At 47.9% G+C, this 14,349-nt stretch overlaps 1 protein-coding gene across 5 annotated transcripts in view; it reads left to right on the plus strand.

The window, feature by feature from the left end:
- Positions 1 to 14,349, plus strand: part of DOCK9 (dedicator of cytokinesis 9) — a 513,264-nt gene that overhangs the window by 28,220 nt on the left and 470,695 nt on the right. The gene's annotated exons all lie outside the window — the stretch shown is intronic.

Below are 14,349 nucleotides of genomic sequence, written 5' to 3' on the forward strand. Positions count from 1 at the left end.
CCTGCAGATACACGGTAGAAGAGGGTAAAAAGAGAGGGGGGGCACATAATTAGGCGCAAAAAACAATATATAAACAGCAGCTACTGGGTTAACATTAAGTTACTGTGTTATTCCTGGGTTTATAGCGCTGGGGTGTGTGCTGACATACTCTCTCTCTGTCTCTCCTAAGGGCCTTGTGGGGGAACTGTCTTCAAAAAGGGCATTCCCTGTGTGTCTGGTGTGTCGGTACGCTTGTGTCGACATGTCTGATGAGGAAGGCTATGTGGAAGCAGAGCGGGAGCAAATGAATGTGGTGTCTCCGCCGACGGCGCCGACACCTGTTTGGATGGATATGTGGAAGGTTTTAAATGATAATGTTAATTCCTTGCATAAAAGGTTATAAAAAGCTGAAGCCTCAGGACAGTCAGGGTCCCAACCCGTGCCTGATCCTATGTCGCAGAGGCCGTCAGGGTCTCAGAAGCGCCCACTATCCCAAATTGTTGACACAGATACCGACATGGATTCTGACTCCAGTGTCTATTACGATGATGCAAAGTTACACCCAAAATTGGCTAAATCCATCCGTTATATGATTATAGCAATTAAGGATGTGTTGCACATCACAGAGGAAATCCCAGTCCCTGACAAGAGGGTACATATGTATGGGGAAAAGAAGCCGGAGGTAACCTTTCCCCCCTCACACTAGCTAAATGAGTTATGTGAAAAGGCTTGGGAATCTCCAGATAAAAAACTGCAGATTTCCAAAAGGATTCTTATGGCGTATCCTTTCCCGCCAACGGACAGGTTACGCTGGGAATCCTCCCCTAAGGTGGACAAAGCTTTAACACGCTTATCCAAGAAGGTAGCCCTGCCGTCACAGGATACGACTACCCTCAAAGATGCTGCGGATCGCAAACAGGAGGTTACCCTGAAGTCCATTTATACACATTCAGGTACCTTACTGAGGCCGGCGATCGCGTCGGCCTGGGTGTGTAGTGCTGTAGCAGCATGGATGGATACAGTGTCTGAGGAAATTGATACCTTAGACAAGGATACTATATTGTTGACCTTGGGGCATATTAAAGACGCTGTCCTATATATGAGAGATGCTCAAAGAGACATTAGTCTACTGGGTTCTAGAGTAAATGCTATGTCAATTTCTGCCAGAAGGGTCCTGTGGCCTCGGCAATGGACAGGTGATGCCGACTCAAAAGGCATATGGAGGTTTTACCTTACAAGGGTGAGGAATTGTTTGGGGAGGGTCTCTCGGACCTGGTCTCCACAGCTACTGCTGGAAAGTCAAATTTTTTGCCATATGTTTCCTCACAGCCTAAGAGAGCACTGTATTATCAAATGCAGTCCTTTCGATCACAGAAAAACAAGAAAGTCCGAGGTGCGTCCTTTCTTGCCAGAGGCAAGGGCAGAGGAAAGAAGCTGCACAACACAGCTAGTTCCCAGGAACAGAAGTGCTCCCCGGCCTCTACAAAATCCACCGCATGACGCTGGGGCTCCACAGGCGGAGCTAGGCCTGGTGGGGACACGTCTTCGAAATTTCAGCCACAAGTGGGTTCACTCCCAGTTGGATCCCTGGGCAATAGATATTGCGTCTCAGGGATACAAGCTGGAATTCGAGGAGATGCCCCCTCACCGATACCTCAGATCGGCCCTGCCAGCTTACCCCCACGAGAGGGAAATAGTGTTAACTGCAATTCACAAATTGTATCTTCAACAGGTGGTGGTCAAGGTTCCCCTCCTTCAACAAGGAAGGGGTTATTATTCGACCATGTTTGTAGTCCCGAAACCGGACGGTTCGGTCAGACCTATATTGAATTTAAAATCCCTGAACATATACCTGAAAAGGTTCAAGTTCAAGATGGAATCGCTGAGAGCGGTCATCGCAAGCCTGGAAGGGGGGGATTTTATGGTGTCTCTGGACATAAAGGATGCATACCTTCATGTCCCCATTTATCCACCTCATCAGGCGTACCTCAGATTTGTGGTACAGGATTGTGATTACCAATTTTAGACGTTGCCGTTTGGTCTCTCCACGGCACCGAGAATATTTACCAAGGTAATGGCGGAAATGATGGTACTCCTGCGGAAGCAAGGAGTCACAATTATCCCATACTTGGACGATCTCCTCATAAAAGCGAGATCAAGAGAGCAGTTGCTGATCAACGTAGCACTTTCTCTGGAAGTGTTAAGGCAACACGGCTGGATTCTAAATATTCCAAAGTCGCAGTTGGTTCCTACGACTCGTCTGCCTTTCCTGGTCATGATTCTAGACACAGACCAGAAAAGGGTTTATCTCCCGATGGAGAAAGCTCAGGAACTCATGACACTGGTCAGGAACCTATTAAAACCAAAACAGGTGTCAGTGCATTACTGCACTCGTGTCCTGGGAAAGATGGTGGCATCATACGAGGCCATTCCCTTCGGCAGGTTCCATGCGAGGACTTTTCAATGGGACTTACTGGACAAGTGGTCCGGATCACATCTTCAGATGCATCGGTTAATCACCCTATCCCCCAGGGCCAGGGTGTCACTCCTGTGATGGCTGCAGAGCGCTCACCTTCTCGAGGGCCGCAGATTCTGCATTCAGGACTGGGTCCTGGTGACCACGGACGCAAGCCTCCGAGGTTGGGGTGCAGTCACACAGGGAAGAAATTTCCAAGGTCTGTGGTAAAGTCAAGAGACTTGCCTTCACATCAACATCCTGGAACTAAGGGCCATATACAAAGCCCTACGTCAAGCGGAGACCCTGCTTCGCGACCAACCGGTTCTGATTCGGTCAGACAACATCACCGCAGTGGCTCATGTAAACCGCCAAGGCGGCACAAGGAGCAGAGTGGCGATGGCGGAAGCCACCAGAATTCTTCGCTGGGCGGAGACTCACGTAAGCGCACTGTCAGCAGTGTTCATCCCGGGAGTGGACAACTGGGAAGCAGACTTCCTCAGCAGACACGACCTCTTCCCGGGAGAGTGGGGACTTCATCAGGAAGTCTTCGCACAGATTACAAGTCGGTGGGAACTGCCACAGGTGGACATGATGGCATCCCGCCTCAACAAAAAACTACAGAGGTATTGCGCCAGGTCAAGAGACCCTCAGGCGATAGCTGTAGACGCCCTGGTGACACCGTGGGTGTTCCAGTCGGTCTATGTATTTCCTCCTCTTCCTCTCATACCCAAGGTGCTGAGGATAATTAGAAAAAGAGGAGTGAGAACAATACTCATTGTTCCAGATTGGCCACGAAGGACTTGGTATCCAGATCTGCAAGAAATGCTCACAGAGGACCCGTGGCCTCTTCCTCTAAGACAGGACTTGTTGCAACAGGGGCCCTGTCTGTTCCAAGACTTACCGCGGCTGCGTTTGACGGTATGGCGGTTGAACGCCGGATCCTAGCAGAGAAAGGCATTCCAGATGAGGTCATTCCTACGCTGATAAAGGCTAGGAAGAACGTGACAGCTCAACATTATCACCGTATATGGCGAAAATATGTTGCTTGGTGTGAGGCCAGGAATGCTCCTACGGAGGAATTCCAGCTGGGCCGTTTCCTTCACTTCCTACAGTCGGGAGTGAATTTGGGCCTAAAATTGGGTTACATTAAGGTCCAGATTTCGGCCCTATCCATTTTCTTTCAAAAGGAGTCGGCTTCTCTACTTGAAGTTCAGACGTTTGTAAAGGGAGTGCTGCATATTCAGCCCCCTTTTGTGCCTCCAGTGGCACCTTGGGATCTTAACGTGGTGTTGAGTTTCCTGAAATCCCACTGGTTTGAACCACTCAAAACGGTGGAGTTGAAATATCTCACGTGGAAGGTGGTCATGCTATTAGCCTTGGCTTCGGCTAGGCGTGTGTCAGAGTTGGCGGCTTTGTCACATAAAAGCCCCTATCTGGTTTTCCATGCGGATAGAGCAGAATTGCGGACCCGTCCACAATTTCTGCCGAAAGTGGTTTCATCCTTTCATATAAACCAACCTATTGTGGTGCCTGTGGCTACTACTGACTTGGAGGATTCCGAGTTACTTGATGTGGTCAGGGCTTTGAAGGTTTATGTAGCCAGAACGGCTAGGGTCAGGAAAACAGAGTCTTTGTTTATCCTGTATGCTTCCAACAAGCTTGGTGCTCCTGCTTCAAAGCAAACTATTGCTCGCTGGATCTGTAACACGATTCAGCAGGCTCATTCTGCGGCTGGATTGCCGCTGCCAAAATCAGTTAAGGCCCATTCCACTAGGAACGTGGGCTCTTCTTGGGCGGCTGCCCGAGGGGTCTCGGCATTACAGCTTTGCCGAGCGGCTACTTGGTCAGGTTCAAACACTCTTGCAAAGTTCTACAAGTTTGATACCCTGGCCAAGGAGGACCTTGTGTTTGCTCAATCGGTGCTGCAGAGTCATCCGCACTCTCCCGCCCGTTTGGGAGCTTTGGTATAATCCCCATGGTCCTTACGGAGTCCCCAGCATCCACTAGGACGTTAGAGAAAATAAGATTTTACTTACCGGTAAATCTATTTCTCGTAGTCCGTAGTAAATGCTGGGCGCCCGTCCCAAGTGCGGACTTCTTCTGCAATACTTGTATATATTTATTGCTTCAATAAGGGTTAAGTTATGGTTGCATCAGGGTTTGACCTGATGCTCTGTTATTTGTCATACTGTTAACTGGTTGTTATCATATGTTATACGGTGTGATTGGTGTGGCTGGTATGAATCTTGCCCTGGATTACCAAAATCCTTTCCTTGTACTGTCAGCTCTTCTGGGCACAGTTTCTCTAACTGAGGTCTGGAGGAGGGGCATAGAGGGAGGAGCCAGTGCACACCAGAACCTAAATTCTTTCCTAAAGTGCCCATGTCTCCTGCGGAGCCCGTCTATCCCCATGGTCCTTACGGAGTCCCCAGCATCCACTACGGACTACGAGAAATAGATTTACCGGTAAGTAAAATCTTATTTTTTTTAATTATGTACACATATTTACTAAGTAGAATAGCTTATGAAGCGATCTGGCCATGTCCTACCTGTTAGAACTCAAAGCAAGATGGGGTACAGTTCATTAGAGTGGAACTAACTATTTTGTAGTTGCTGATAATTTCAGACAGACCGTAATGAAACATAAGCCCAAGTGCCGCCCCTAGGCACTTGCCTCACTTGTCTAATGGGTAATTCGCTACCGTACAGGATGTGAAGACCTTTGGTCCATCTAGTTTGACCTGTTTTAGTATTTGTAGGTTGTTGGGTTTTTTCCCGTTTTTCTTACAAACGATACCCAAAAGATACTTTTTATACAACAATATTTCACAGTATGGGAGCGATTCAATTGTTTGAGATAAATCGCTCCCATCTAAAGTGGCTGGGAGCTACTTCAGTAGTTTTGGACCATTACCAAGGCTACACTTATGGCAGGTTTCGGCCTGCACCCTCCTGAGGTGTGAGCAGAAATCCACGTAAAGAAGGGCTTCGGGAGGGTCGTGAGTGCCTGGTGCGTCTTAACTGCAGCACATCCGGCATTTAGCACATAAGAAGCTGCTGAACATATGAATTAGTGGATAAAAATGTGTGCCTTGCAGCCAGCATGCGGCTTGTCACACACACAATTGAATTGGCTCCCACCTACTTCAAAACGGACCCCTTTTCCACTAGTGATGCGGGTCGCAGCCGGGAGCCTGAGACGGGTGCTACTCGGCTGCGACCCGCATCAGAGCCCTCCTTCCCACTGCACTCACAAACCTGGCATATTGCCGGGTTGGTGACGTTGCTGGTGACGCGGCAGGGGCAGCGCTGGAAGATCACATGATCTCCCAGCACCGCCCTTCCATACACTGTGAATGGGAGCCGTGTTGCATCGACACAGCTTCCGTTTACACTGCACAGCTTACCGGGTTGAACTCGTGTTTAACTCGGTAAGCTACCCGGGTAGGATTCTCAGATCACTTGATCCGGGTTTTTGCAGAGGGAGCCGTTTCCACTAACAAAAAACACAGGTAAATGCGCGCCCCCGTGCATTTACCCATGTTTTTTGAGCTAGTGGAAAAGGGGCTCTCAAACAGTTGAATCTCCTTCTATATGTTAGTCATTAAGTCACATGATGGGAAAGGTATGAAACTATACCATAGCATATTTATTGTAATGATAATTATAACTCAAACAATAACAGAAAATCCCTCTTTAAATTGCAGTTAGGTTTCTGTTTGTTTATTTTGACTGCAGCAAAGGGTAACAATATCACCAAATAATATAGATGTCAAATAAAATCTTACAATGCTATTAGGTAAGAACAGTCAAATCATAGTCTCCTCCTTAAAGAGAGAAAATTAATTTACTATACAAAAAACAGCAGAAACCATTTAGCAGGTAATGGTGTGGTGGAATCCCAGGTTGAATATGCTTTGGAAGGGTCTAATGAGTAGAAGAATCCCCTGACATCCCAAGCTTTGTACTAGAAGCAGAGATGTGTGGCTGTCACTTTTTGTGTTTTGGTTCTAATTCCACTTTCGTGTTTTGGCTTGGTTTTGCCAAAACCACCCTTTCGTGTTTTGGTTTTGGTTTTAGATCTGGATGTTTTTTGAAAAAAACATAAAAACAGCTAAAATCACAGAATTTGGGGGTAATTTTGCTCCTATGGTATTATTAACCTCAATAACAATCATTTCCACTCATTTCCAGTCTATTCTGAACACCTCACAATATTGTTTTTAGGCCAAAAGGTTGCACCGAGGTTGCTGGATGACTAAGCTAAGCGACACAAGTGGACAACACAAACACCTGGCCCATCTAGGATTGGCACTGCAGTGGCAGACAGGAGGGCAAATATATAAAAAAAATAAAAAAAAAAGGCCCCAAACAGCACATGATGCAAAGAAGAGAAAGATTTGCAATGAGGTAGTTGTATGACTAAGCTAAGCGACACACACAATTTGCCCATCTAGGCGTGGCACTGCAGTGGCAGACAGGAGGGCAGATATATAAAAAAAGGCCCCTAACAGCACATGATGCAAAGAAAAAAAAAAGGTGCACCGAGGTTGCTGTATGACTAAGCCAAGCGACACAACCACCTGGCCCATCTAGTAGTGTCACGCAGTGGCTGAATGTCGAGAGTGGGCCGCAATTGTTCGGTCCACTGACAGCATCTCCAGCACACTCCAGTCGCTTTTAAAAAAATCTGCAATTGGTGGACTTATACAGCAGTACCCTTGGACTCATATGGCAGTGTCACACAGGATGGCACTTTTCAAAAACTAGGCCCCAAACAGCACCTCATGCAAAGATGTCGAAGAGGTGCAATGAGGTAGCTGTATGACTAAGCCAAGCGACACAAACAATTCCAACTGGAATTATACGTCCAAATAACTGGAATTAATTGGCAAGATCACTGTAATTAATAATTATAAATCACTGACATTAATTGGCAAAATCACTGTAATTATACATCCAAATCACTGGAATTAAATGGCAAAATCTCGCTATCGCCTGCCTAGTGAAGTGGAATCTAGATGGGATTTGGTACCGGGGACACAATACCTCCATTAATTGTCTAAATCCCACTGCACTAATGGCGGATACCGGGCGCACGTCTAACACCAACATAAGTGTCAAGGCCTCAGTTATGAGGTCTTCCATCGTCATGTGAAGCTGAACTACTAGTCATGAACATAGGCCAGGGCCTCAGCCATTCCTTGCCACTCCGTGTCGTAAATGGCATATTGGTAAGTTTACGTTTCTCCTCAGACCATTTCAATTTATTTTTTTGGGTCTTTTTACTGAACTTTTTGGCTTTTTGGATTTTACATGCCCTCTACTATCACATTGGGCATCGGCCTTGGCAGACGACGTTGATGGCATTTCATCGTCTATGTCATGGCTAGTGGCAGCAGCTTCAGCATTAGGAGGAAGTGGTTCTTGATCTTTCCCTATTTTATCCTCCAAATTTTTGTTCTCCATTATTTTTTGGGAGTTATATAAGACAATATGCGGCACAGGAATGACTGATGGTCAGGACACTACCACTGGTCTGATGCAGCACAACACAGCAACACTGTAAGGGACTTGTTGTTATTATTATACGGCAGCAGTGGACATATAGCAGCAGCGTATACCACTGTGACTGCCTCGTCACTGGAATGACTGATGGACAGGATACTACCACTGGTCTGATGCAGCACAACACAACAACATTGTAAGGGACTTGTGGTTGTTATTATTATACGGCAGCAGTGGACATATAGCAGCACCGTATATCGTCACTGGAATGACTGATGAGACAGGACGCTACCACTGGTCTGATGCAGCACAAACACAGCAACACTGTAAGGGACTTGTTGATGATAATAATAATAATAATATTTCTCTGACGTCCTAGTGGATGCTGGGAACTCCGTAAGGACCATGGGGAATAGCGGCTCCGCAGGAGACTGGGCACAAAAGTAAAGGCTTTAGGACTACCTGGTGTGCACTGGCTCCTCCCCCTATGACCCTCCTCCAAGCCTCAGTTAGATTTTTGTGCCCGGCCGAGAAGGGTGCACACTAGGGGCTCTCCTGAGCTTCTTAGTGAAAAGTTTAGTTTTAGGTTTTTTATTTTCAGTGAGACCTGCTGGCAACAGGCTCACTGCATCGAGGGACTAAGGGGAGAAGAAGCGAACTCACCTGCGTGCAGAGTGGATTGGGCTTCTTAGGCTACTGGACACCATTAGCTCCAGAGGGACCGAACACAGGCCCAGCCTCGGAGCTCGGTCCTGGAGCCGCGCCGCCGGCCCCCTTACAGAACCAGAAGCAAGAAAAGGTCCGGAAAAATCGGCGGCAGAAGACATCAGTCTTCAACAAGGTAGCGCACAGCACTGCAGCTGTGCGCCATTGTTACTCAGGCACACTTCACACTCCGGTCACTGAGGGTGCAGGGCGCTAGGGGGGGGCGCCCTGAGCAGCAATGTAAAACACCTTGGCTGGCATAAATACACCACATATAACCCCCAGGGCTATATGGGTGTATTTTAACCCCTGCCAGATTCCACAGAAAAACGGGAGAAAAGGCCGCCGAGAAGGGGGCGGAGCCTATCTCCTCAGCACACTGGCGCCATTTTCTCTCACAGCTCCGTTGGAGGGAAGCTCCCTGGCTCTCCCCTGCAGTTACTACACTACAGAAAGGGGTTAAAAAAGAGAGGGGGGCACTAATTAGGCGCAGTATAACAATACAGCAGCTATAAGGGGAAAAACACTTATATAAGGTTATCCCTGTATATATATATATATATATATATATATATATATATATATATATATATATATATATATAGCGCTCTGGTGTGTTCTGGCATACTCTCCCTCTGTCTCCCCAAAGGGCTAGTGGGGTCCTGTCCTCTATCAGAGCATTCCCTGTGTGTGTGCTGTGTGTCGGTACGTTGTGTCGACATGTATGAGGAGGAAAATGAGGTGGAGGCGGAGCAATTGCCTGTAACAGAGATGTCACCCCCTAGGGAGTCGACACCTGAGTGGATGAGCTTATGGAAGGAATTATGTGACAGTGTCAGCTCTTTACAAAAGATTGATGACATGAGACGGCCGGCGACTCAGTCTGTGCCTGTCCAGGTGTCTCAAAAGCCATCTGGGGCTCTAAAACGCCCGTTACCGCAGATGGCAGATACAGACGCCGACACGGATACTGACTCCAGTGTCGACGATTAAGAGACGAATGTGACTTCCAGTAGGGCCACACGTTACATGATTGAGGCTATGGAAAATGTTTTTACACATTTCTGATAATACCAGTACCACTAAAAAGGGTATTATGTTGGGTGAGAAAAAACTGCCTGTAGTTTTACCTGCATCTGAGGAATTAAATGAAGTGTGTGATGATGCGTGGGTTTCCCCCGATAAAGAAGTTATTGGCATCATACCCCTTCCCGCCAGAGGATAGGGCACGTTAGGAAACACCCTTTAGGGTGAATAAAGCGCTCACACGCTTGTATAAACAGGTGGCACTACCGTCCCCGGATACGGCCGCCCTTAAGGAACCTACTGACAGAAAGCAGTAAAATATCCTAAAATGTATATACACTCACACGGGTGTGATACTGCGACCAGCAATCGCCTCAGCCTGGATGTGCAGTGCTGGGGTGGCTTGGTAGGATTCCCTGACTGACAATATTGATACCCTAGATAGGGACAGTATATTACTAACTATAGAGCATTTAAAAGATGCATTTCTATATATGCGTGATGCACAGAGGGATATTTGCCGACTGGCATCAATAGTAAGTGCGCTGTCCATTTCTGCCAGAAGAAGGTTATGGACAAGACAGTGGTCAGGTGATGCTGATCCCAAAAGGCATATGGAAGTATCGCCTTATAAAAGGGAAGAGTTATTTGGGGTAGGTCTAACAGACCTGGTGGCCACGGCAACGGCTGGAAAATCCACATTTTTACCCCAGGTAGCTTCTCAACCTAAGAAGACGCTGTATTATCAGGCGCAGTCCTTTCGGCCCCATAAAGCGGGCAAAAGGCGCCTAATTTCTGCCCGTGGCAGAGGGAGAGGAAAAAGGCTACAGCAAACAGCCAATTCCCACAAAAGCCCTCTCCCGCCTCCGCAAAGTCCTCAGCATGACGCTGGGGCTTTACAAGCGGTCTCAGGCACGGTGGGGGCCCGTCTCAAGAAATTCGAGCCGTCTTCCCCTCACCGTTTCATAAAGTCTGCTTTACCGACGTCTCCCTCAGACAGGGAGACAGTATTGCAAGCCATTCACAGGCTGTATTCCCAGCAGGTGATAATCAAGGTACCCCTCCTGCAACAGGGAAAGGGGTACTATTCCACACTATTGGTGGTACCGAAGCCGGACGGCTCGGTGAGACCAATTTTAAATCTAAAATCCTTGAACACTTACATACAAAGGTTCAAATTCAAGATGGAGTCACTCAGAGCAGTGATTGCAAACCTGGAAGAAGGGGACTATATGGTCTCTCTGGACATCAAAGATGCTTACCTACATGTCCCAATTTACCCTTCTCCCAAGGGTACCTCAGGTTTGTGGTACAGAACTGTCACTATCAGTTTCGGACGCTGCCGTTTGGATTGTCCACGGCACCACGGGTCTTTACCAAGGTAATGGCCGAAATGATGATACTCCTTCGAAAGAAGGGAGTTTTTAGTTATCCCTTACTTGGACGATCTCCTGATAAGGGCAAGATCCAGGGAACAGTTGGAAGTCGGGGTAGCACTATCTCAGATAGTGCTGCGGTAGCACGGTTGGATTCTCAATATTCCAAAATCGCAGCTGATCCTGACGACACGCCTTCTATTCCTAGGGATGATCCTGGACACAGTCCAGAAAAAGGTGTTTTCTCCCGGAGGAGAAAGCCAGGGAGTTATCCGAACTAGTCAGAAACCTCCTAAAACCAGGCCAAGTATCAGTGCACAAGGGTCCTGGGAAAAATGGTGGCTTCCTACGAAGCAATTCCATTCGGCAGATTCCACGCAAGAACTTTCCAGTGGGACCTGCTGGACAAATGGTCCCGATCGCATCTTCAGATGCATCAGCGGATAACCCTGTCACCAAAGACAAGGGTGTCTCTCCTGTGGTGGTTGCAGAGTGCTCATCTTCTAGAGGGCCGCAGATTCGGCATTCAGGACTGGGTCCTGGTGACCACGGATGCCAGCCTGCAAGGCTGGAGAGCAGTCACACAGGGAAGAAATTTCCAGGGCTTGTGGTCAAGCCTGGAGACATCACTTCACATAAATATTTGGAGCTAAGGGCCATTTACAATGCCCTAAGCCAAGCAAGACCTCTGCTTCAAGGTCAGCCGGTGCTGATCCAGTCGGACAACATCACGGCAGTCGCCCACGTAAACAGACAGGGCGGCACAAGAAGCAGGAGGGCAATGGCAGAAGCTGCAAGGATTTTTCGCTGGGCGGAAAATCAGGTGATAGCACTGTCAGCAGTGTTCATTCCGGGAGTGGGCAACTGGGAAGCAGACTTCCTCAGCAGGCACGACCTCCACCCGGGAGAGTGGGGACTTCACCCAGAAGTCTTCCACATGATTGTAAACCGTTGGGAAAAACCAAAGGTGGACATGATGGCGTCCCGCCTAAACAAAAAATTGGACAGGTATTGCGCCAGGTCAAGGGACCCTCAGGCAATAGCTGTGGACGCTCTGGTAACACCGTGGGTGTACCAGTCGGTGTATGTGTTCCCTCCTCTTCCTCTCATACCGAAAGTACTGGGAATTATAAGACGGAGGGGAGTAAGAACTATACTCGTGGCTCCGGATTGGCCAAGAAGGACTTGGTACCCGGAACTTCAAGAGATGCTCACGGAGGACCCGTGGCCTCTACCTCTAAGAAGGGACCTGCTCCAGCAAGGACCCTGTCTATTCCAAGACTTACCGCGGCTGCGTTTGACGGCAGGGCGGTTGAACGCCGGATCCTGAAGGAAAAAGGCATTCCGGATGAAGTCATCCCTACCCTGATCAAGCCAGGAAGGATGTAACCGCAAAGCATTATCACCGCATTGGCGAAAATATGTTGCGGGGTGCGAGGCCAGTAAGGCCCCGATGGAGGAATTTTCAACTAGGTCGATTCCTGCAATTCCTGTAAACAGGAGTGTCTATGGGCCTAAAATTGGGGTCCATTAAGGTTCAAATTTCGGCCCTGTCAATTTTCTTCCAGAAAGAACTAGCTTCAGTTCCTGAAGTTCAGACGTTTGTAAAAGGGGTACTGCATATACAGCCTCCTTTTGTGCCTCCAGTGGCACCTTGGGATCTCAATGTAGTTTTGGGGTTCCTAAAGTCACATTGGTTGGAACCACTTGAATCTGTGGAGTTAAAATATCTCACATGGAAAGTGGTCATGTTGTTGGCCCTGGCCTCGGCCAGGCGCGTGTCAGAATTGGCGGGCTTTATCCTGTAAAAGCCCTTATCTGATCTTCCATTCAGACAGGGCGGAATTGAGGACTCGTCCTCAATTTCTCCCTAAGGTGGTTTCAGCGTTTCACTTGAACCAGCCTATTGTGGTACCTGCGGCTACTAGGGACTTGGAGGACTCCAAGTTGCTGGACGTAGTCAGGGCCTTGAAAATATATGTTTCCAGGACGGCTGGAGTCAGAAAATCTGACTCGCTGTTTATCCTGTATGCACCCAACAAGCTGGGTGCTCCTGCTTCTAAGCAGACTATTGCTCGTTGGATTTGTAGTACAATTCAGCTTGCACATTCTGTGGCAGGCCTGCCACAGCCAAAATCTGTAAAAGCCCATTTCACAAGGAAGGTGGGCTCATCTTGGGCGGCTGCCCGAGGGGTCTCGGCTTTACAACTTTGCCGAGCAGCTACTTGGTCAGGGGCAAACACGTTTGCTAAATTCTACAAATTTGATACCCTGGCTGAGGAGGATCTGGAGTTCTCTCATTCGGTGCTGCAGAGTCATCCGCACTCTCCCGCCCGTTTGGGAGCTTTGGTATAATCCCCATGGTCCTTACGGAGTTCCCAGCATCCACTAGGACGTCGGAGAAAATAAGAATTTACTTACCGATAATTCTATTTCTCGTAGTCCGTAGTGGATGCTGGGCGCCCATCCCAAGTGCGGATTGTCTGCAATACTTGTACATAGTTATTGTTACAAAAATCGGGTTGTTATGTTATTGTTGTGAGCCATCTTTTCAGAGGCTCCTCTCTTATCATGCTGTTAACTGGGTTCAGATCACAGGTTGTACGGTGTGATTGGTGTGGCTGGTATGAGTCTTACCCGGGATTCAAAATCCTTCCTTATTGTGTACGCTCGTCCGGGCACAGTATCCTAACTGAGGCTTGGAGGAGGGTCATAGGGGGAGGAGCCAGTGCACACCAGGTAGTCCTAAAGCTTTTACTTTTGTGCCCAGTCTCCTGCGGAGCCGCTATTCCCCATGGTCCTTACGGAGTTCCCAGCATCCACTACGGACTACGAGAAATAGAATTATCGGTAAGTAAATTCTTATTTATTATTATTATTATTATTATTATTTTTATTATTCGGCAGCAGTGGACATATAGCAGCAGCGTATACCACTGTGACTGCCTCGTCACTGGAATGACTGATGAGACAGGACACTACCACTGGTCTGATGCAGCACAACACCACTTTATACAGCTACACTAGATATATGTCAACAGAGGACATCAATACTGTGACTGGCTGGACTGATGCTGCACAATACACTGACTACACTGGACTGGACAGCACAACACAGCACCACTTCATACAGCTATACTGGATATATGGCAGCAGAGGACACCAATACTGTGACTGAGGCAGCACAATACACTGACTACACTGGACTGGACAGCACAACACAGCACCACTTCATACAGCTATACTGGATATATGGCAGCAGAGGACACCAATACTGTGACTGATGCTGCACAATAC

Source organism: Pseudophryne corroboree, chromosome 2, assembly GCF_028390025.1.
Source record: "Pseudophryne corroboree isolate aPseCor3 chromosome 2, aPseCor3.hap2, whole genome shotgun sequence".
NCBI lineage: Eukaryota > Metazoa > Chordata > Amphibia > Anura > Myobatrachidae > Pseudophryne > Pseudophryne corroboree.